Source organism: Dama dama, chromosome 7, assembly GCF_033118175.1.
Source record: "Dama dama isolate Ldn47 chromosome 7, ASM3311817v1, whole genome shotgun sequence".
In the NCBI taxonomy this organism is placed as follows: Eukaryota; Metazoa; Chordata; class Mammalia; order Artiodactyla; family Cervidae; genus Dama; species Dama dama.
Genome location: NC_083687.1, coordinates 3,090,365 through 3,112,318, shown reverse-complemented (window position 1 = coordinate 3,112,318; position 21,954 = coordinate 3,090,365). Strand labels below are relative to the sequence as shown.

The window sequence follows — 21,954 nt, the reverse complement described above, 5'->3', positions numbered from 1 at the left end:
GAGAAATGCTTGAGGCTCGAGGCAGAGGCCGTTTGGGCAGAGGAGACATGGAGCACATGGGGAGCGGACTTTTCCCGCCACAGCTGTTGGGCTCCAGGAGGTGTTTCTTTGCACATCTCCCCTGGGGCATCTTGAGAGGAGACCTGATGAAAGCTGCCTTTGTCAGGGAACCGCCCCAGATGTCTGCAGCAGACATGAGGAACAAGCGGCAGCCAGGAGTTTCTGGGCCTGGAGAACTGGGCAGGCTGGGAAGGGGTGGTCATCTGCAACCAACTGCCCTGCACGAGCCCCATACTGAATTCACAATGTCCGTGCTGTCTCTCACCCCAGGATTTTAGCCATAACCCACCCCCAGGACACCCCCTTCCAGTTCAACCCGAGGCTACCTGCACCCCTGCGGTCACACCATAGGCTCTGGAAAGAACCACCACTGAGGAGAGAAGGGGATGATTCTCTACCTTTGCAGAAGCGTTGTCACATCCCAGACCTCTTCCAGTCGTTCCAGGCAACCTCTGCAAGCTGGAAATCAGCAAACTGGGTCATGGTGAGGAAGCCAGGGCATAGGGGTATTACAGGAGGCTGACTGCAGTATCCCTTTAAGGGGACACAATTGGGATATTGGAAACAGAGTACCAGGGCCCAAGGCCACATGATCCCTGACAGTGATGGTGAAGCTGTGATAGGGTGTACATTAACAAAGTGCTTTCATACCCACTACCCCTTGATGCCTTCACCAGTCCCTTTGTGAGGGAGAATGGGCAGCATTCACTGCATAGATGAATCTGAGAAATGTTAAATGATGTGCAAAAGTAATTAACCTCAAATTAAAATGAATAAATTAAAAAAACGATGTGTCCACAGTTGGACCTGGAGTCCCACCTCCCAATCCAGCTGCTATTGGTAGTGCAACCCAGAGGCTCCTGCTGGGTCAAACCTTTTCCCAGGCCCCTCCAGCTTCATTCTCTGGGTAGTGTCTGGGTCCTGTTCTTCCAGGAGCTTCCCTGAGTGTTCTGTTTTCCAAGGGACGGGCCCTGCCACTGGCCTCCTCTGAGCTGGTGGACATGGTCCCTCAGGGTCGGAGAGATGGGGCTAAATCCAGGGGCACACATAGCTGAATGGCAGAACGTACCTTTCAAAGCTCCACTCCTCTCCCTACTCCCACTTCTCTGCTTTGGCTCCTTTTGATGCTGAGACAGAAAAAAATGCGGACTTGAGACCCAATTCTCAGTCTCTCTAGACAAGCATCAGACTCTCAATGTCCATACATAATATGACTTTTGGCATTTCACTAACAGAGCTCTGTGGTTTTTCTTTTCACGAATTTCTAAGGTGGATGAAAATATTTTGTTTTCCTTTTTTGAAGCACATAAGGATTTTTGAACTGAGATTCACCCGGATATTGTGTCATTGTTCCTCTGCTCAAAAATGCACACATTCTCAGAATAATGGGTGACTCTGACTCTGTCAGGTGGTCCTCTGTTTCCGAGTCCAGCACCCCACTCCAAGACTCTCAAGACCTCAGCACTGTCCTCAGATGAGTCCTGTCCAAGATACCTGTTCACGGCTGGTGAAGCGGTGCTCGCGCACCTTGCTGTAGTTGAGACTGAACTCAGTATCCAGGCCTCGTGCCCTGGTCACTGTGTTTGGGAGATACCGTGGAGCCCTCGAACATACCTGGAAAACTGATATCTGAGGTCTTTGGAGAGACGTGTTCTCTCTGCCCCCTGTCCAGCCTGGTTGTCTCCAGAGGGTAATGTTTTATTCTTCCATGAGAATAGATGTCCTATTCTTTCCCTTCTCAGGAATCTCTCTAGATGATTCAGAAGTGTAGAAATAATAATAGAAAAGAGAGGATCACGTACTTGTGGGTCTCAGCCAAGGTTTCCTTATCTTCCTGATGGTTCCATGTTTCTAAGGAGGAGGAAAGAACGGGTTATTCTCGAGCTAAGGAAGGATCCAGAAAAGGAGCCCTAGTGTACACAGAAAGGGGAGGATGGTATCGATCTCCCAGGAATTGGAGCTGGAGTTCCGTCTGTATCAGAAGTGCTTTTCAGAGAAGAGAGAGGATTCTCCATTGTCTGCATCACACGGCTGCCCTCAGGAAACTGGGCACAGTGTGTGCTTGGGGGCTAACGTTCTAGGCCCACATTCTCGACCTGTGATCGGTCACAATGGGCTCCTGAAGGTGAGGAAGGAGCAATGGAGGCGGAGGCTGGGACACGCCACCCCCTCCCCGGGACATTCAGCCCTGCAGCTCCACCCACCTCCCTCCTCTGAGCCTCCCTTCCTGTCTTAGTCAAGTTTCAGAGCTCAGACAATGCTTACTACAGTTTATGTCAGAAAAAAAAAAAAAAAAAAAAAAAAGATGGAGGGAACCAGATGCAAGTTTCTGGTTGTCTCTCCTCTGGGCTTGTACAGTGCTCAGCTCTCTCAGCAAACAGTGTGACAGTGTGTGCAGAGCAGTGTTAGCCATCATTAAGCCTTGGTGTCCAGGGTTGGTACTGGGGCTCAGTCACATTCGAATGAAAGGATCATATGACTGTACTTATTACTTAGTCACCAATACCCCTCCCTGACATCAGACTGTTATAGCCTGTCCAAGTGACCAGGAGTTGATTAATAAATAACAACTTTTCTAACTTTTCTCACTGCTTCCAGCTTAGGACAAACCAGAGAAACCCAAATATATATACCTAACCAGTCACATAAGATGCCCTACTTTGGGACTTCCCTGGTGGTAGAGTGGCTAAGAACCTGTGTGGCAATGCAGGGAACATGGGTTTGCTCCCTGCTCTGGGAAGATCCCACATGCCCTAGGGCAGCTACACCCGTGTACCACAACTCCTGAGTCTATGCTCTGGAGCCCACAACTACTGAAGCCTGAACACCTAGAGCCCGAGCTCTGCAACAATGAACACCTTACTCATCACAGCTAGAGAAAGCCTGAGTGCCACAGTGAAGACCCAGCAGAGCCAAAGATGATAATTAATGCAAACGTTAAAAATATGCCCTACTTCTAGTTAGCTGTCAACAGCTTCCCAGTTCCAACAGCCTCTACTCAGGGCACATCCAAAGCCTCCCATTATCTCCCCTGTAAAGCTCCCCCCTCCCCTGCCAAGCTTTGGATCTCTGGCCAACACAAGTAATGGTGGCTGACTCCCTTGTTAAAGCAAGCTCCGAACAAACAACTTGGCTTCTTTTCATTTGGTTGGTTTGTATTTATTCCCAGCTACATTTTTAATGGTTTTCCTAGATTCAAGTCTTAAATGATAGAAAATTGAAATAGAAAAGTTATAGAAAGAACACTGTCAAGGTTCTGATTCAAGATGGTGAGGCAGGAAGATGCTTTGGTCACCACCTTCCACGGACACACCCATTTTACAGCTCTATGTGGAACAATTTCCTCGGGGCAGGGCTGGGAGGACTAAAGACTGGCTGAGCAATAACTACACATCAGGCAAAAGAGAAAAAACACACACTGAATCAGATATGAGAAGGCAGACCACATCTCACAATTAACCCCACCTCTGACACTGCAACGCACAGTAGGGATGGAACTCAAAAATAGGAGATTCTCCCTCAGAAGCAAAGGGCTTGAACCCCACATTGAGTACCCGAACTTTTAAGACCTACATTTGAGAAATGAGCCCCCAAAACATCTAGCTTTGAAACCCAGCAGAGATTGCATGTATTATACAAGACCCTAAGACTGCCATGATCTAAGAAACAGATCTTAAAGAGCTCATGTATCACACTCACCCATCCAATGGCCCAGTCCATTGTGCAAACTTTAAGTGAGAGAGAATCATTTGCATGTATTACAGCATTGACCTGCGGGGCACACACCTGATTTAAAACACACAGCAAAGAGTGTGCTAGACAGTCATCAAGACAGTATGGTACTGGCACAAAGGCAGAAATATAGATCAATGGAACAGAATAGAAAGCCCAGAGATAAATCTACGAACCTATGGACACCTTATCTTTGACAAAGGAGGCAAGGATATACAATGGAAAAAAGACAACCTCTTTAACAAGTGGTGCTGGGAAAACTGGTCAACCACTTGTAAAAGAATGAAACTAGAACACTTTCTAACACCATACACAAAAATAAACTCAAAATGGATTAAAGATCTAAATGTAAGACCAGAGATTATAAAACTCCTAGAGGAGAACATAGGCAAAACACTCTCCGACATGAATCACAGCAGGATCCTCTATGACCCACCTCCCAGAATATTGGAAATAAAAGCAAAAATAAACAAATGGAACCTAAAGAAACTTAAAAGCTTTTGCACAACAAAGGAAGCAGTAAGCAAGGTGAAAAGAAAGCCCTCAGATTGGGAGAAAATAATAGCAAATGAAGCAACAGACAAAGGATTAATCTCAAAAATATACAAGCAACTCCTGAAGCTCAATTCCAGAAAAATAATTGACCCAATCAAAAAATGGGCCAAAGAACTAAACAGACACTTCTACAAAGAAGACCTACAGATGCCTAAAAAATACATGAAAAGATGCTCAACGTCACTCATTATTAGAGAAATGCATCAAAACCACAATGAGGTACCATTACACGCCAGTCAGGATGGCTGCTATGCAAAAGTCTACAAGCAATAAATGCTGGAGAGGGTGTGGAGAAAAGGGAACCCTCTTACACTGTTGGTGGGAATGCAAACTAGTACAGCCACTATGGAGAACAGTGTGGAGATTTCTTTAAAAAACTGGGAATAGAACTGCCATATGACCCAGCAATCCCACTTCTGGGCATACACACTGAGGAAACCAGATCTGAAAGAGACACGTGCACCCCAATGTTCATCGCAGCACTGTTTATAATAGCCAGGACATGGAAACAACCTAGATGCCCATCAGCAGACGAATGGATAAGGAAGCTGTGGTACATATACACCATGGAATATTACTCAGCCATTAAAAAGAATTCATTTGAATCAGTTCTAATGAGATGGATGAAACTGGAGCCCATTATACAGAGTGAAGTAAGCCAGAAAGATAAAGACCATTACAGCATACTAACACATATATATGGAATTTAGAGAGATAGTAATGATAACCCTATATGCAAAACAGAAAAAGAGACACAGATGTACAGAACAGACTTTTGGACTCTGTGGGAGAAGACGAGGGTGGGATGTTTTGAGAGAACAGCATGTATATTATCTATAGTGAAGCAGATCCCCAGCCCAGGTGGGATGCATGAGACAAGTGCTTGGGCCTGGTGCACTGGGAAGACCCAGAGGAATCGGGTGGGGTGGGGGGGTGGGGGGGGATCGGGATGGGGAATACATGTAACTCCATGGCTGATTCATGTCAATGTATGACAAAACCCACTGCAATGTTGTGAAGTAATTAGCCTCCAACTAATAAAAATAAATGAAAAAAAAAAAAAAAACGCCTTAAACGCCAAAAAAAAAAAAAAAAAAGAGTGTGGTAGAACACTTGGGCGACAGAGACTGGGGGAGCATATCAGTCTGGGTATGCATTCTTTCTGTCTTGCTCTGGACAGCAGGCACCATTTATTTTTCTTCTACTTCTTATGGGGATACCCACCAATAGGTACCCACCTAGCTACAGTCAGCAGAGGGCATGTTTGCATGCTATCTCTGCCATACTCCAGAGCACCAGATTCTATCAGAAGGAAGCTTTTACAGGCTTCTGGTGCCCTGATTTCTGTAGCCACTGCCCAGGGAACCTCCTTGGTCATCTGGTTCTGGAGACAATGGGAGGCTTGTATTCCTTCATGTCAGAGAGACACGTTTTGGTAGGCTATCAACCCCAGAGCATTGCACAGATAGCAGACTGAAAAATGCCCCACATTCCTTTTCCCACAGTGGAGGAGGCATATTTGCTGATCTAAGAGCTCTGGCCTGAGGAACAGGCTTATGATATGATATAAATCCAGGGGCCTACGGTAGTGCTTTCAGGGAGCAGAGGCGATCAGAGACGATCTCTGCATTCTCCCTTGGTCTCGCCCCAGATCATCAGTATCTCTCAGAAGGTAGCTTCTACCCTGGGCAGAAACCACAGTTTTTGCACCTGCTGCGAGGTGATGCATGTACATGGTCTGCCTCTGGTGGTTAAATGACTTATGCTAATACGTCCCACAGGATGGTAATCAAAAGAAGAAGTGTTCTCCTGAGTACACCAAGAGACAACAGGCCCAGGAGCTCAGTCTATGAGACAGGCCTAATTTCTCTCTCTTTGCTATTGGAGTCAGCTTTTCCCCTTCAGGAGTTGTTATCCTTTATTTTTTGTTATTCTTCTTTTTTCTTTTCTCTCTTTTTTTTTCCTCCCTCACACCCCACATCATGTGGGATCCCAGTTCACAGGCCAGAGATGAGGTGTGAGCCCCTGTGGCTGAGTTCGAATTTCTTGAGTAACAGAGAATGTCGGGCCCCAGGAACTATTAATCAGAATAAAGTATCCAAGAGGTTCACATCTTAACACCAAGACCTGGTTCTACCCAACTGCCTGCAAACTCCACTTCTGGAAATGTCAGGCCAAACAACTAACAAGATGGGAATAAAGCCACAGTCATCACACACACACACACACACACACACACAAATGATGAGACGGCAAGAAAAAAAAAGTTCCAGATGACAGAGAAAGGTAAAAATTTACAAGACCAAATAAATGAAGAGAAAATAGGCCAACCTATCTGTAAAATAATTAATGATAGTAAAGAAGTTTCAAAATATCAAAATAAAATGGAGAAAATGCAAGAAAGATTTACTCATTTAACGGACACCTAGAAGAAATAAAGAATAAACAGTGACGAGCAACACAGTACCGAAATTAAAAATACTTCAGGAGTTGATAGCAGAATAACTGAGGCAGAAGAATGGATAAGTGAGCCGGAAGACAGAATGGTTAAAAGAACTACCAAGGATCAGAATAAAGAAAAAAGAATGAAAATAACTGAGGACTGTGTCAGAGACCACTGGAACAATATTAAACACACCAACATTTGAATTATAGGGGTTCCATAAAAAGACAAGAAAAAGAAAGGGTATGAGAAAGTATTTGAGGAGATTATAGTCAAAAACTCCTGTAACATGGAGAAGGAAAGCCACCCAAGTCCAGGAATTCCGAAGAGTCCCATACAGGATAAACCCAAACAGAAATGCACCAAGACACATACTAATCAAACTAACGCAAATTAAACACCAAGGTAAATATTAAGAGCAGCAAGGGAAAAGCAAAAAATAACATACAAAGGAATCCCCAAAAGGTGAATACCTGACTTTTTGGCACAAACTCTGCAGGCCAGAAGAGAGTGGCAAGATATATTTAAACTGATGAAAGAGAAAAACCTACAAGAGGACTCTATCCAGCAAAGATATCATTCAGATTGGATGGTGAAATCAAAAGTTTCATAGACAAGCAAAAGCTAAGAGAATTCAGCACCACCGAACCAGCTTTACAACACATGCTAAAGGAAATTCTACAGCAGGAAAGGCCAGACAGGAGAAAGATCCACAAAAGAGACCTATTGCTAATCATCAAAGATGCAGTCTGAAAGATAAATTTCTAATCAAACACACATCTGAGGTCTGACAGAGACATCCTTTCTGCAGAACTCAGAGGCTGGGTACTAGTAACATTTGACAAAATTCAACATCCATTTATGGCTAAAAAACCCAACAAAGTGCTAGAGCAGGAATAGACCAATATGAAATAAAATGATTTATGACAAGCTGACAGGTATGGTGAAAAACTAAAGCTTTTTCTCTAATATAAGGAACAAGACAAAAACGCCCACTCCTTCTGGTTTATTCAAGAAAGTGTTGGAAGTCCTAGCCAGACAAATTATTAAAAATAATGATAATCATAATAATAATAAAAGCATTCCACTAGAAATAAAGAAATAAAAACTCTCACTATTTGCAAATGATGTAATATTATTTATAGAATAAAATAAAGAAGGACCAGTCAAGATGACAGGGTAAGAGGATGTGAAACTCACTATGAACACAACAAAACTAAATCTACATATAGAAGAAGTCTCAACGAAAGGTAACAGAAAACTGGATGAAGGATTCCAGTACAATCAAGACTATCAGAAGGAAGCACAGGTAGTCAGGTAGGAAGGGATGAAAAGCAATCTTCTTGACATCTGTGACCTCAGGAGAAAAGGGAAAATACACAGCTGGACACCTACCCTTGGGAGGGATTCTTAAGACCCACAAATTGGGGTCTAACAGAAGGGAGACAAGCCCATTGGGTGGTGGAAGGACTGCTGGGACAAATAGATGGGCAGTGGGAAACTTGGACTTTCTTCACAGGGAGAGCATGTGCTGGCTTGCTCCTGAGGCAAGGCGAAGAGAATTCTGTTCTACCAGCTGATGATTTTCTCATTATCACCTCAAAACATGTCCTAGCCTTCGAAAAGCAAACACTTTGGTCCTGCTCACTCCATGGCAAAGTTTGGCATTGAATCTGGAGCAATGACAACGAGAGATAAAGACATGACTGTGGCAGCAGAAGTAACCTGGCTTTGGGGTAGAGCCTGGGTGCGGCAGAAAGAGTGCAATGCTTGGTGCTTACTCAGCAGGGCATCAGGAGCAGCCCAGACCTCTGACAACAGCCACTGCATGACATCTTGCCCCCAGATACATGCAGAGAGGTCACTAAAGCCCTTTGTCTCCACAACTGGGCAGGAATGGCAGAAAATGGGGGCAGTGATCAGCTGTGAGGACCAAAGAAGTCTTGAACCTGAGGCTGAATCTGTGCAGACTGAAAGAAGTAACTATGGGTGCCTGCCCATGCAGAGCATCAGAGAGAGCTCAGGCCTCTGTCCACAGCAGACTTACCTGAAGAACCTCCAAAGGCCCCACTTGCTGCATGTCTTGCCCCCTCAGGGGCAAGGGACCTGGTGAAGGGACAGGAGAAAACACACTTAAAGGAAACAGGGCCAACTTGGGCCCAACCCATTAAATAAGAATATGGGACTTCAACACCTCAAGTGCATCAGTGGCCTTCATTGGTACAATAGACAATAGATCGATTGGAATTCATGTATCATTACAAGACATTGTATCCCAAAGTAGTAGAATAAACTTTCATATGAATACATAACATGCTAGGGCACAAAACAAATCTCAACAAATTAGAGAAGAAAAATTATTTAAAGCATTTTTTTTTCTGGTCACACCAGTACGAAATTAAAAATAAATTGCTGTAAGAAAATGAGAAAAAGCACAAGAGACTAAAAATGCTAAAAACAGCAACGAAAAAGCAATTTGTCAGTGAATATCTCAATGCCAAAGAAAGGCAATGCCAAAGAAAGCTCAAACTGCCACACAATAGTACTCATCTCACACACTTAGTAAAATCATGCTCACAATTCTCCAAGCCAGGCTTCAGCAGTACATGAACCATGAAGTTCCAGGTGTTCAAGATGGTTTTAGGAAAGGCAGAGGAACCAGAGAGCAAATTGCCAACATCTGCTGGATCATTGAAAAATCAAGAGAATTCCAGAAAAACATCTATTTCTGCTTTATTGACCACGCCAAAGCCTTTGACTGTGTGGATCACAATAAACTGTTGAAAATCCTGAAAGAGATGGGAACACCAGACCACCTGACCTGCCTGTTGAGCAACCTGTGTGCAGGTCAGGAAGCAACAGTTAGAACTGGACATGGAACAATAGACTGGTTCCAAATAGAAAAAGGAGTATGTCAAGGCTGTATATTGTCACCCTGCTTATTTAACTTCTGTGCAGAGTACATCATGAGAAATGCTGGGCCAGATGAAGCACAAGCTGGAATCAAGATTGGTGGGAGAAATATCAATAACCTCAGATATGCAGATGATACCACCCTTATGGCAGAAAGTGAAGAGGAACTAAACAGCCTCTTGGTGAAAGTGAAAGAGGAGAGTGAAAAAGTTGGCTTAAAGCTCAACATTCGGAAAACTAAGATCATGGCATCCGGTCCCATCACTGCATGGCAGATAGATGGGGAAACAGTGGAAACAGTGGCTGACTTTATTTTTCTGGGCTCCAAAATCACTGCAGATGGTGATTGCAGTCATGAAATTAAAGATGCTTACTCCTTGGAAGGAAAGTTATGACCAGCCTAGACAGCATATTAAAAAACAGAGACATTATTTTGCCAACAAAGATCCATCTAGGCAAGGCTATGGTTTTTCCAGTGGTCATGTATGGATGTGAGAGTTGGAGTATAAAGAAAGCTTAGTGACAAAGAACTGATGCTTTTGAACTGTGGTGTTGGAGAAGACTCTTGAGAGTCCCTTGGACTGCAAGGAGATGCAACCAGTCCATCCTGAAGGAGCTCAGTCCTGGGTGTTCATTGGAAGGACTGATGCTGAAGCTGAAACTCCAATACTTTGGTCTCCTGATGTGAAGAGCTGACTCTTTTGAAAAGACCCTGATGCTGGGAAAGATTGAGGGCAGGAGGAGAAGGGGACGACAGAGGATGAGATGGTTGGATGGCATCAGCGACTCGTTGGACATGAGTTTGGGTAAACTCCGGCAGTGGTTGATGGACAGGGAGGCCTGGTGTGCTGCGGTTCATGAGGTTGCAAAGAGTCGGACACAACTGAGCAACGGAAATGAACTGAACTGAACTGAAAGTGGAGGTAGTAATATTTCGTGTGTTATAGGTTTATTAAGAGGATCAAACCATGTCTATAAAGTCCTTGTCTCTTTGGGAACACGTTATAAAGTTTAGTCGTGCTGATGACCGTTGCTTACTACCCTGGCCAATTGCCCAAGCTTCCTCAAAATGTAATGTTGGAAATTTCAGAGCTCCGACGATAAAACAATTCATTTATTGACAAAAACACAGACCCAAGAAAGGACTCAGTTCAGTTCAGTTCAGTCTCTCTGCCGTGTCCGACTCTTTACGACCTCATGAATCGCAACACGCCAGTCCTCCCTGTCCATCACAAACTCCCGGAGTATACTCAAACTCATGCCCATCGATTCGGCGATGCCATCCAGCCATCTCATCCTCTGTCGTCCCCTTCTCCTCCTGCCCCTAATCCCTCCCAGCTTCAGGGTCTCTTCCAATGAGTCAACTCTTCGCATGAGGCGGCCAAGGTATTGGAGTTTCAACTTCAGCATCAGTCCTTCCAGTGAACACCCAGCACTGGTCTCCTTCAGGATGGACTGGTTGCAGTCCAAGGGACTCTCAAGAGTCTTCTCCAACACCACAGTTCAAAAGCATCAATTTTTCGGTGCTCAGCTTTCTTCACAGCCCAACTCTCACATCCATACATGACCACTGGAAAAACCATAGCCTTGACCAGATGGACCTTTGTTGGCAAAGTAATGTCTCTGCTTTTTAATATGCTGTCTAGTTTGACCATAACTTTCCTTCCAAGGAGTAAGGGTCTTTTAATTTCATGGCTGCAGTCACCATCCACAGTGATTTTGGAGCCCCCCCAAAAAAAGTCTAACACTGTTTCTACTGTCTCCCTATCTATTTCCCATGAGGTGATGGGACCAGTTGCCATGATCTTAGTTTTCTGAATGTTAAACTTTAAGTCAATGTGTTAACTCTCCTCTTTCACTTTCATCAAGAGGCCTTTCAGTTCCTCTTCACTCTCTGCCATAAGGGTGGTGTCATCTGCATATCTGAGGTTATTGATATTTCTCCCAGCAATCTTGATTCCAGCTTGTGCTTCTTCCAGCCCAGCGTTTCTTATGATGTACTCTGCATATAATTTAAATAACCAGGGTGACAATATACAGCCTTGATGTACTCCTTTTCCTATTTGGAACCAGTCTGTTGTTCCATGTTAAGTTTTAACTGTTCCTTCCTGACCCGGCCAGGTCAGGTGGTCTGGTATTCCCATCTCTTTCAGAATTTTCCACAGTTTACTGTGATCCACACAGTCAAAGGCTTTGGCGTGGTCAATAAAGCAGAAATAGATGTTTTCTCTGAAACTCTTTTGCTTTTTCAATGATCCAGTGGATATTGGCAATTTGATCTCTGGTTCCTCTGCCTTTTATAAAAACCAGCTTGAACATCTGGAAGTTCTCGGTTCACGGATTGCTGAAGCCTGGCTTGGAGAATTTTGAGCATTATTTTACTAGTGTGTGAGATGAGTGCAATTTTGCGGTAGTTTGAGCATTCTTTGGGATTGCCTTTCTTAGGGACTGGAATGAAAACTGACCTTTTCCAGTCCTGTGGCCACTGCAGAGTTTTCCAAATTTGCTGGCATTGAGTGCAGCGCTTTCACAGCATCATCTTTCAGGATGTGAAATAGCTCAACTGGAATTCCATCACATCCACTAGCTTTGTTAGTAGTGATGATTTCTAAGGCCCAATTGACTTCACAATACAGGATGTCTGACTCTAGGTGAGTGATCACACCATTGGGATTATCTGGGTCGTGAAGATCTTTTTTGTACAGTTCTTCTGTGTTTTCTTGCCACCTCTTCTTAATATCTTCTGCTTCTGTTAGGTCCATACCATTTCTGTCCTTTTTCGAACCCATCTTTGCCTGAAATATTCCCTTGATAGCTCTAATTTTCTGGAGGAGATCTCTAGTCTTTCCCATTCTGTTGTTTTCATGTATTTCTTTGCATTGATCACTGAGGAAGGCTTTCTTATTTCTCCTGGCTATTCTTTGAAATTCTGCGTTCAAATGGGAATATCTTTCCTTTTCTCCTTTGCTTTCTGCTTCTCTTCTTTTCACAGCTATTTGTAAGGCCTCCTCAGAAAACCATTTTACCTTTTTGTATTTCTTTTCCATGGGGATGGCTTGATCCCTGTCACCTGTACAATGTCATGAACCTCTGTCCATAGTTCTTCAGGCTCTCTGTCTATCAGATCTAGCCCCTTAAATCTATTTCTCACTTCCACTGTATAGTCATAAGGGATTTGATTTAGGTCATACCTGTATGGTCTAGTGATTTCCCCTACTTTCTTCAGTTTACGTCTGAATTTGGCAATAAGGAGTTCATGATCTGAGACACAGTCAGCTCCTGGTCTTGTTTTTGCTGAGTGTATAGAGCTTCTCCATCTTTGGCTGCAAAGAAAATAATCAATCTGATTTCGGTGTTGACCATCTGGTGATGTCCATGTGTTGAGTCTTCTCTTGTGTTGTTGGAGGAAAGTGTTTGCTATGAGCAGTGCATTCTCTTGGCAAAACTCTATTAGCTTTTGCCCTGCTTCATTCCGTACTCCAAGGCCAAATTTGTCTGTTACTCCAGGTGTTTCTTGACTTCCTACTTTTGCATTCCAGTCCCCTATAATGAAAAGGACATCTTTCTGGGTGTTAGTTCTAGAAGGTCTTGCAGATCTTGACAGAACTGTTCTGCTTCAGCCTCTTCAGCATTCCTGGTTGCGCTACACAGCTCTGTGGAAAGGGAGCATCTGTGAGGAGACACCCCGCGTCCAAGGGGAAAAGGAAAAGTGCAAGCAAGAGGGCGGGAGGGGCGAAGTCACCTTTAGAATCAAACCCCATGCCTGCCAGAGACTCTCCTTGGGCTCACAAATACCTTGTACGCACCAGGACACAGAGACACCCACATGGACCGAGAAAGAACTGTGTCTGAGTATCTCCTGTGAGGGTACGGGTCAGCAGTGGACTGCTGCAGGAGCATGGGCTCTGGGTGCAGCAGACCGGGGTATGGCATAAGCCCTCCTGGAGGAGGTAGCCATTAACCCCACAACAGAACCACCAGAATTTGCACAGGCTTGGGGAAACAGACTCTTGGAGGGCACAAACAGAACCTTGTGCACACCAGGACCAAGGAGAAAGGAGCAGTGACCCCACAAGACACTGACCCAGACAGGCCCGCGTGTGTCCAGGAGTCTCCAGCGGAGGCATGGGTCAGCGGTGGCCTGCACGGTTGGGGCACTGAGTGTAGCAGTGTGTCCATGGGACCTTCTGAAGGAGGTCACCATTATCTTCATTACCTCTACCATAATTTGGCCTCAGGTCAAATAATAGGCAGGGAACACAGCCCCACCCATTGACAGAAAATTGGATTAAAGATTTACTGAGCATGCCCTCCCCCACCCCCCCATCAGAACAAGAACCAGTTTCCCCCTCAGTCAGTCTCTCCCATCATGAAGCATCCATAAGCCTCCTATCCTTCTCCATCAGAGGGCAGACAGACTGAAAACCACAATCACAGAAAACTAAGCAATCTGATCACATGGACCATAGCCTTGTCTAACTCAATGAAACTATGAGTCACTCCGTGTAGGGCCACCTAAGACGGACAGGTCATGGTGGAGCATTTGGAGAAAATGTGGTCCACTGGAGAAGGGAAAGGCAAACCATTTCAGTATTCTTGCCTTGAGAACCCCATGAAGAGTACGAAAAGGCAAAACGATAGGACACTGAAAGATGAACTCCCCGGGTCGGTAGGTGGCAAATATGCTACTGCAGAAGAGTGGAGAAGTGACTCCAGGAAGAATGAAGAGACAGAGCCAAAGCACAAACAACACCCAGTTGTGGATGTTACTGGTGATGGAAGTAAAGTCCAACGCTGTAAAGAGCAATATTGCATAGGAACCTGGAATATCAGGTCCATGAACCAAGGCAAACTAGAAGTGGTCAAACAGGAGATGGCAAGCGCGAACACTGATATTTTACAAATCAGTGAACTAAAATGGACCAGAATGGGTGAATTTCACTTAGATGACTATTACATCTACTACTGTGGGCACGAATGCTTCAGAAGAAATGGAGTAGCCATCATAGTCAACAAAAGAGTCCGAAATGCAGTACTTGGATGTACTCTCAAAAACGACAGAGTGATCTCTGTTCAATTCCAAGGGAAACCATTCAATATCACAGATCACAGTAATCCAAGTCCTCTTGTGTAGTCCTCCATTATTTGAGACGTGGCACCGAGTCTCTCCTTCTTCATGGAGATTTCTTGACTGTCCAGCTCTCACTGAGCCTTTTCACTTCAGCCCCTGTTATCTAGTCTCTGAGGAACAGTTTAGCCCCTAATTTTAAGCTGCCGTCTCACTCCCCCCGCCATGGGGGAGAAATTCGGCTAAGTATACATTGGTTGAATAGGGAATATTTATTGATATGCACAGCTCTTGTCTTGCATAAATTGACAGTAACAAAGCATGACAAGAATGAGGCGTTTTTTGTTGTTGCTGCTGCTGTTGAGAAAAATGTATGGACCATCTCAGTAATCTCTTAGGAGATGGGATTTCTCCTTGGAATGCCATTCAAATTAGCAACAAGTCTTTGTAGTTCAGAAAAAGGCTTATGGGATTAGAATCCATATTTATAAGATTTATGAATCAGAGTCTTATTCTCACAGTCTCCTTGTGGGAGGCATTTATTAACTTAGCCCTAGATAACTGAATACAGCATCCATCCCTCAAACTTCTTTAAAACCCTGGGACATTAAGATGAGGGGAAGGAGTAAGAGACGGTCTACGAAGAGGTGACTTGTAGTCATTTTATGGAGGAAAGATAGAAAAATATTACTGTAGAACAATAAAACAGTGTAAAATCAAGTACAAACCTTGTGTGACAAAGATGACAGTGAAGAATATGTTCTGTGACTCTTGGTGGTGTGAACATCTGTCTTGATTCTCTGAGTAATTCCTGGTCGTACATTCTACAATATAGATATTTATTTGATCCTGGGTTTGAGTTAGGCTGTGCTCAGTCCACTTTCTTCATTATCAATTGGTATTGTTGTATTCCTGAAGACTGATGATCTTCCAGCAGAGCTGGAAACTGCATTTTCAAAATGTCTGCACTGGATGCAGAAAAATCAAGTGTTCAATAGGAGTTATTATCTATGAAAGGAATGCAAAAGAAATGTGAAAAACTAGAGAGAAGAAAAAGAAGTTGGAGCAAGAAGTAATGAATCTCAAAAGTCATATAGAAAAATGAATATAATAGAACACAGTCAAGTTGAGCAGTATAAACAGGAGACCGAGGAAAGGGAGACAGGATCTAGCAGAGAAATAAAAAGAAGTCAAACTATTTTTGCAGGTTAATTCGTTGATCTGTCATGTGCTTGAATTCACTTTCACTGCAGATTACATTCCAGATGTAAACTGCTTATGTGTTTCCTCTATTTCCCTTAGAGCAGTCTGTTTTATAGATTTCAAAGAAGGGGACACTTGTCCTCCCTTTAGATATTTCAGTTTTCATCATACTTACACTAAATTGACCTATCAGAATGATTCTTACAAGAGAATCCTTTTACTTATAAGATCAATTGGTATAAAACTAAACTATGAAGAATAAAAGAAAACATCATGGTTTAGAGCTAGTACCATCCTCTTGAATTATTCTTAAGTTGATCCTCTTATTCATTGAATTGTCAGTATATAAGTACTACTATAATAATGATTTCACTTTAATTTTATAATTCAGATTTAATTCACTTGACATTGTCAATAATTATTTGAAACTTCCGTTCTACTTTATTTTTTCACTTTTAAAATCTCTCTCTGAAAAACTGACTCAACACTAAAGGGAACAAATATAATATTCCAGGTTATAATTATTTTAAAAATGTTACCTTTTTCAATTTCCTTTAGATAAAAGCAGGATCTCAACAGATGGAACTCAGAATTAAAGTCTTGGGATCTGAACTCTCCAAGATGAAAACCTTGCATGAAGATTCTAACAAAGCAGAGTTGGAAAAATATAAGAAGTTGTACTTAGTAAAACTAGACATTAGAAAGTCATTGGAAGATAAACTACACAAGTGAGTCAAAACACAGAATCACAGAAAAGAAATTTAGGTCATTAATTTGTCTCTAAAGCTTAATTATTATAGAGTGTGTTTCATGACATTGGCAGAAAGTGAAAGCTAACTAGATAGTCACAGCTAAGGGAGAGCCCCAAGACAAACTATTAATACTGTATCATGTTTTTCTACACTATGAGCAAAGTCTCTGTTTCATAATTTTATTAATGTATTTTTAGGCATCTACACTGTTCTTCAAATTTTATGAAAATATCAACATCAGTTCAGTTCAGTTCAGTTGCTCAGTTGTGTCCAACTCTTTCCATTCCCATGGACTGCAGCACACCAGGCTTCCCTGTCCATCACCAACTCCTGGAGGTTTTACAAACTCATGTCTATTGAGTCGGTGATGCCATCCAACCATCTCATCCTCTGTCGTCCCCTTCGCCTGATGCCTTCAATCTTTCCCAGCATCAGGGTCTTTTCAAATGAGTCAGTTCTTTGCATCAGGTGGCTAAAGTATTGGAGTTTCAACATCAACATCAGTCCTTCCAATGAATATTCAGGGCTGATTTCATTTAGGATGGACTGGTTGGATCTCCTTGCAGCCCAAGGGACTCTCGAGTCTTCTTCAACATCACAGTTCAAAAGCATCAACTCTTCGGCACTCAGCTCTCCTTTATTCCCCAACTCTCACACCCATACATGACTACTGGAAAAACCATAGCTTTGACTAAATGGACCTTTGTTGGCAAAGCAATGTCTCTGCTTTTCAATATGCTGTCTAGGTTGGTCATAACTTTTCTTCCAAGGAACAAGTATCTTTTAATTTCATGGCTTCAGTCAACATCTGCAGTGATTTTGGAGCCCAGAAAATCACCATCACTGTTTCCATTGATTCCCTGTCTATTTGCCATGAAGTGATGGGACCAGATGCCACGATGTTAGTTTTATGAATGTTGAGTTTTAAGCCAACTTTTTCACTCTCCTCTTTCAATTTCATCACGAGGCTCTTCTGTTCTTCTTCACTTTCTGCCTTGAGGCTGGTGTCATCTCCATATCTGAGGTTATTGATAGAAATACCAATATTTCTATATTTCAGTATTTCATCCCAGCAATCTTGATTCCAGCTTGTGCTTCATCCAGCCCAGGATTTCTCATGACGTACTCTGCATATAGGTTAAAAAAGCAGGGTGGCAATATACAGCCTTGACATACTCCTTTTCCAATTTGCAACCAGTCTGTTGTTCCATGTCAACTTCGAAGTGTTGCTTCCTGACCTGCATACACATTTCTCAGGAGGGAGATCAGGTGGCCGGGTATTCTCATCTCTTATAAGTCATTAGGAAAATAGAAATTAAAATCTCAGTGAGATAGCACTACACACCCATTAGAATGGGTGACATTTAAAAGGCTAACCATACCAAGCATTGGAGTGGATGCAGAACTGGAACTAATACACTGCTGGTGTGAATACAAAGTGTACAACCACCTTGGGGGAGTTTGGAAGTTTCTTCAAAAGTTAAACTCACACCTACATTAAGACCCAGCCATTTCACTCCTAGTTATTCGGCCAAAGAAAAGGAAATACACACTCAGAACAGACTTGTACATCGACATTCCTGGCATCTTTTCTGTAACAGCCCCAACCGGAAATAACATACTGTTGGCAAAGAAGGTTAGGGGGAGTGACTCTCGTAACTCCTGGTGTAGTATAAAATATAATTCCTATATATTTCAGAAAGAGCCATCAAAAGTACAATTATCCTACACACAAAGCTGTGCATGTGTAAAATGATGTATCCACAAGGGTACACATATAGCTTTGTCTATAACAGCAAAAGGATGGAATGTCTTCAAGTGTCTCTCAATTAGGTAAACACATTAAAAAAACAAACAAAAAAAAAGATACTAAACGTCCTCTATTAGTTTGCAGGGGTTGCCAAAACACAATATTACACACTGGGTGACTGAAACAAAAGTAATTTATTTTCTTACAATTCTGGAGGCTAGAAATCTGAGATCAAACTTATTAACAGGTTTGTTTTTCCTGAGGTCTCTGTCTTTGACTTGCAGATGGTTGCCTTCTTTGTTACTACATTTTGTTTTATATGAGAACATTGTTTTTGTAATGTCACAAATAGAATAAATTCAACTCATCCTAAAATACCATCAATTGTGAAAAGCAATAGACCACGTGAAATTAGCACCTCCCTCCTCTACATCCTAGAGGATTAATACAGTATCAATACAGATACTTCTTCCAGTTATACGGCTAAGATGAGAAAGGAAAGACAGACACATATTAGGGATAATCATATGTAGTGAAATGAAAAAAAAAACAAAACAACGGCCTTAATACATTTCAAAATATAGATTTAAAAAAGCTTAGGAAAAAAGACTACCTGAAATTTACTTAAGAAAAAGTAGAAAAGTTTGACTACAAACTAAAGAAAAGAAAAGAAAAAATCATCAAGTATCTCTCTCCAAAGAAGATTTATACGGAGACAGTTAGATAGCTATCAATGCCATTTTCAAAGGTACATGTCTATGAAAAATAGATGAAGGAACTTGTACCACTAAAAACTGACATCAGAACACTGACACCCCATCTGACTGTGGGGCCTCTTGCTGTTCTGCCTTTATGTGGTCCATGTGGCCTCTTCACTGACTCTGAGCACCCAGGACTGTATTAGTTGACTGAATTTGGCAGAAAATGGTGCTAGTCCAATACCAGGCCTAGTCGTTCAGAAAATTAGCAGCACCCACATCCACCCTCTTAACCCAGCAGGGTCCCAAGCTGCCAGGTAAGAAGCCCAACCAGCTCACTGGAGAGAACCTCGCAAGAGGCCCACATGGAGAACAGAGGCCAAGCCATCCCAGTCAGGCCACCAGAGGGATGCACCTGCAACAGGGACCCTAAGTAAGAGCTGCAGAACCTCCCAGTAGAGCCCAGTCAACCTGCAGAGCTGGGAAAGTCAATCAAATGGTGTGGTTTAAAGCCATTGTGTTCGGATGGCTGTTTCATAGGAACAGATGACTGGAAACACTGACAAAGCAGAGACACATATGCGAATACATACACACCCATCCCTTCTTGCTAAGCACTATAAAACAGCATCACTCAATGTTGCAAAATTCCACAATAAAATAACAGCAAACCAATCTCGCAGTTCAATGAATGGTTAACACACTATGGCCAAAAGAATGCTACAAATGGACTGTAAGATAGTGCAACAGTTATATATATATATGCAATCCATAACTTTAGGGAGTTAAGGGAGAAACCATATATGATCATCACTCAAGTTCCAAAAGTACACTTGGAAAACATGTTAATTACCACTGTTTTACTACAGTTTTAAATTTATTTTGAAGTGTCAGGCTGCACTGAGGGAGGCCACAAGTCTCGGCAGTTTTCCTGGAGAAGTATGGGGCAGAGAGAAGAACACAGTGTCATTCAGGTTGAGTGAGGAAAAGGATAAGCTGCCAGCTATTACCAGCAGTAGTCAACATTTTTCCGAAAGTTCCAGATGACAAAATCAATGTGAAAAAGAGATGACTTTATATAGGAAAATGGCCAAATCATTATCATACACTGCTTTTTAATATTTATCAGCCAAAACCAGTTAGAAAATGTAACAGAAAAGAAGATTCCGTTTACATCAGGAACAAAAACTGAAAAGTATTTCATTGGAAAAACACCTGAAATGGGATTGCATTTTATATCCGTAATCAGTTAACAATGGGCACACTGGACGGTGGCATTTAGTAGGTAAAAGATTTTCTACATTGTATGTTTTCTTTTATCTTTTTAATTGTGCATTACCTTTAAATTAAAAAAAAAAAAAAACATGTATTTTAAAATTCTAGACACAACTCTATAGAACCAACCAACAGAAATCAATAAAACCTACAAAATTTTAACTTGTCAACCAGTATACATTTACTTCAAATAAGAACTATACTTATTATTTTATTTTGGGAATGAATCAGAAAAGTATATCATACAGTTTATATACAGGAATGATGCTGGGCTGGCAACAGGGCATTGGCCTTTACTGCAGGTTCCTCCTCACAGCTGACTCACATGGACTCTGGGCTGCCCTGCACATGGTTCAACATGCTTAGAAGAGCAGAATGCAAGGGAAGTGACCACTGGCCTACAATTAAAACATCATCCATCCCATTCACTAGAGAAATTTTCCTTATTGTTTCCTGGCAGAGATTCAGATGAAAATCTGATCTGGCTATGAATCTATGGAAAGAAGTATTTTTAAGAATGAGGGGATTCCCTAGAGGTACATGGTTAAGGCTCTGTGCTTTCAACGCCCAGGGTGCAGGTTCAATCCCCGGTCGGGAACCAGATCCTATGAGCCGCACAGCTTGGAAAAGAATCTGCCAAGGGCTGCCTGCTGACTTAAGTTTTAATACGTGTGTTGTGAAAATATGCAGATCCACACCCTAGGTAGAGGCTCTCCGTAGCTTGACTACTTGAGTATAATTTTGGCCTGAAATATTCCCGTCTAAGAAATAAATTGTACAGAGAGCCCCAGGTACTGGGTTTATCTGGGTTTTAAACTTCAATGTCTCTGAGATTACTGGGCTGGTCATGGAGGGGACTGGTAGAGAAAGGGTACTGACCAGCAGGTAGGAACCCCTTGTGCCTCTCTGATGCCTATCATTTCAATGGACAGTAGAAATTGCCCTCCACTTAGCTGATCAGCTCTTCCTGTGTCTTTCTGGTCAATGTGACTCTTGGGGCGAAATTGCACAAAATTCCTTTCCTAGTCCCAATCTCAATTTCCTTTTCCAAAATGGACTTCCTGCGACACAAGCTTGCACACAGGCACGAGCCAGACCAGCCACCACTGGAAATGGGCAAAATCCATTGTGTCCTTTAGAGACCGCCAGCTCCACCTGCCCATGGGATTTGGAAACAAACTTCGGAAACGCAGCTGCCTGGCCTGCGCAGCACACTTCCAGCAACAATCCAAGAGGCAGAGGGACACGAGGCCTCCCTTCACACCAGGTGAACCTTCCCTCAGTGTTTAAAAGAGACGAACATCTAACAAGTGTTCACTGGCATGAAACTGAAACACAGGGAAGCATTTAGGGATTAGTAGGACGTTGTGATTTCAGAGAGAGCTTACTACACAAAGGGGAGAATCCTGTACGATAGAAACTCAAACCTCCTGCACGCTGTGAGGACAGAATGAGAAATGGCAGTTTACGCGCCAGGAAGCATTCTCTTTAAGCTCAGCATCTGC

The 21,954-nt window shown here is 42.8% G+C and overlaps 1 long non-coding RNA gene across 1 annotated transcript; it reads right to left on the bottom strand.

Annotated features, from left to right (window-relative positions):
- Positions 1-392: 392 nt before the first annotated feature.
- Positions 393-15,671, bottom strand: LOC133059350 (uncharacterized). The gene is made up of 3 exons (XR_009693529.1): positions 15,500-15,671; positions 1,863-1,911; positions 393-1,187 (listed from the first exon to the last, which is right to left on the bottom strand). It is a non-coding gene; the product is annotated as an uncharacterized LOC133059350 (long non-coding RNA).
- Positions 15,672-21,954: the final 6,283 nt, after the last annotated feature.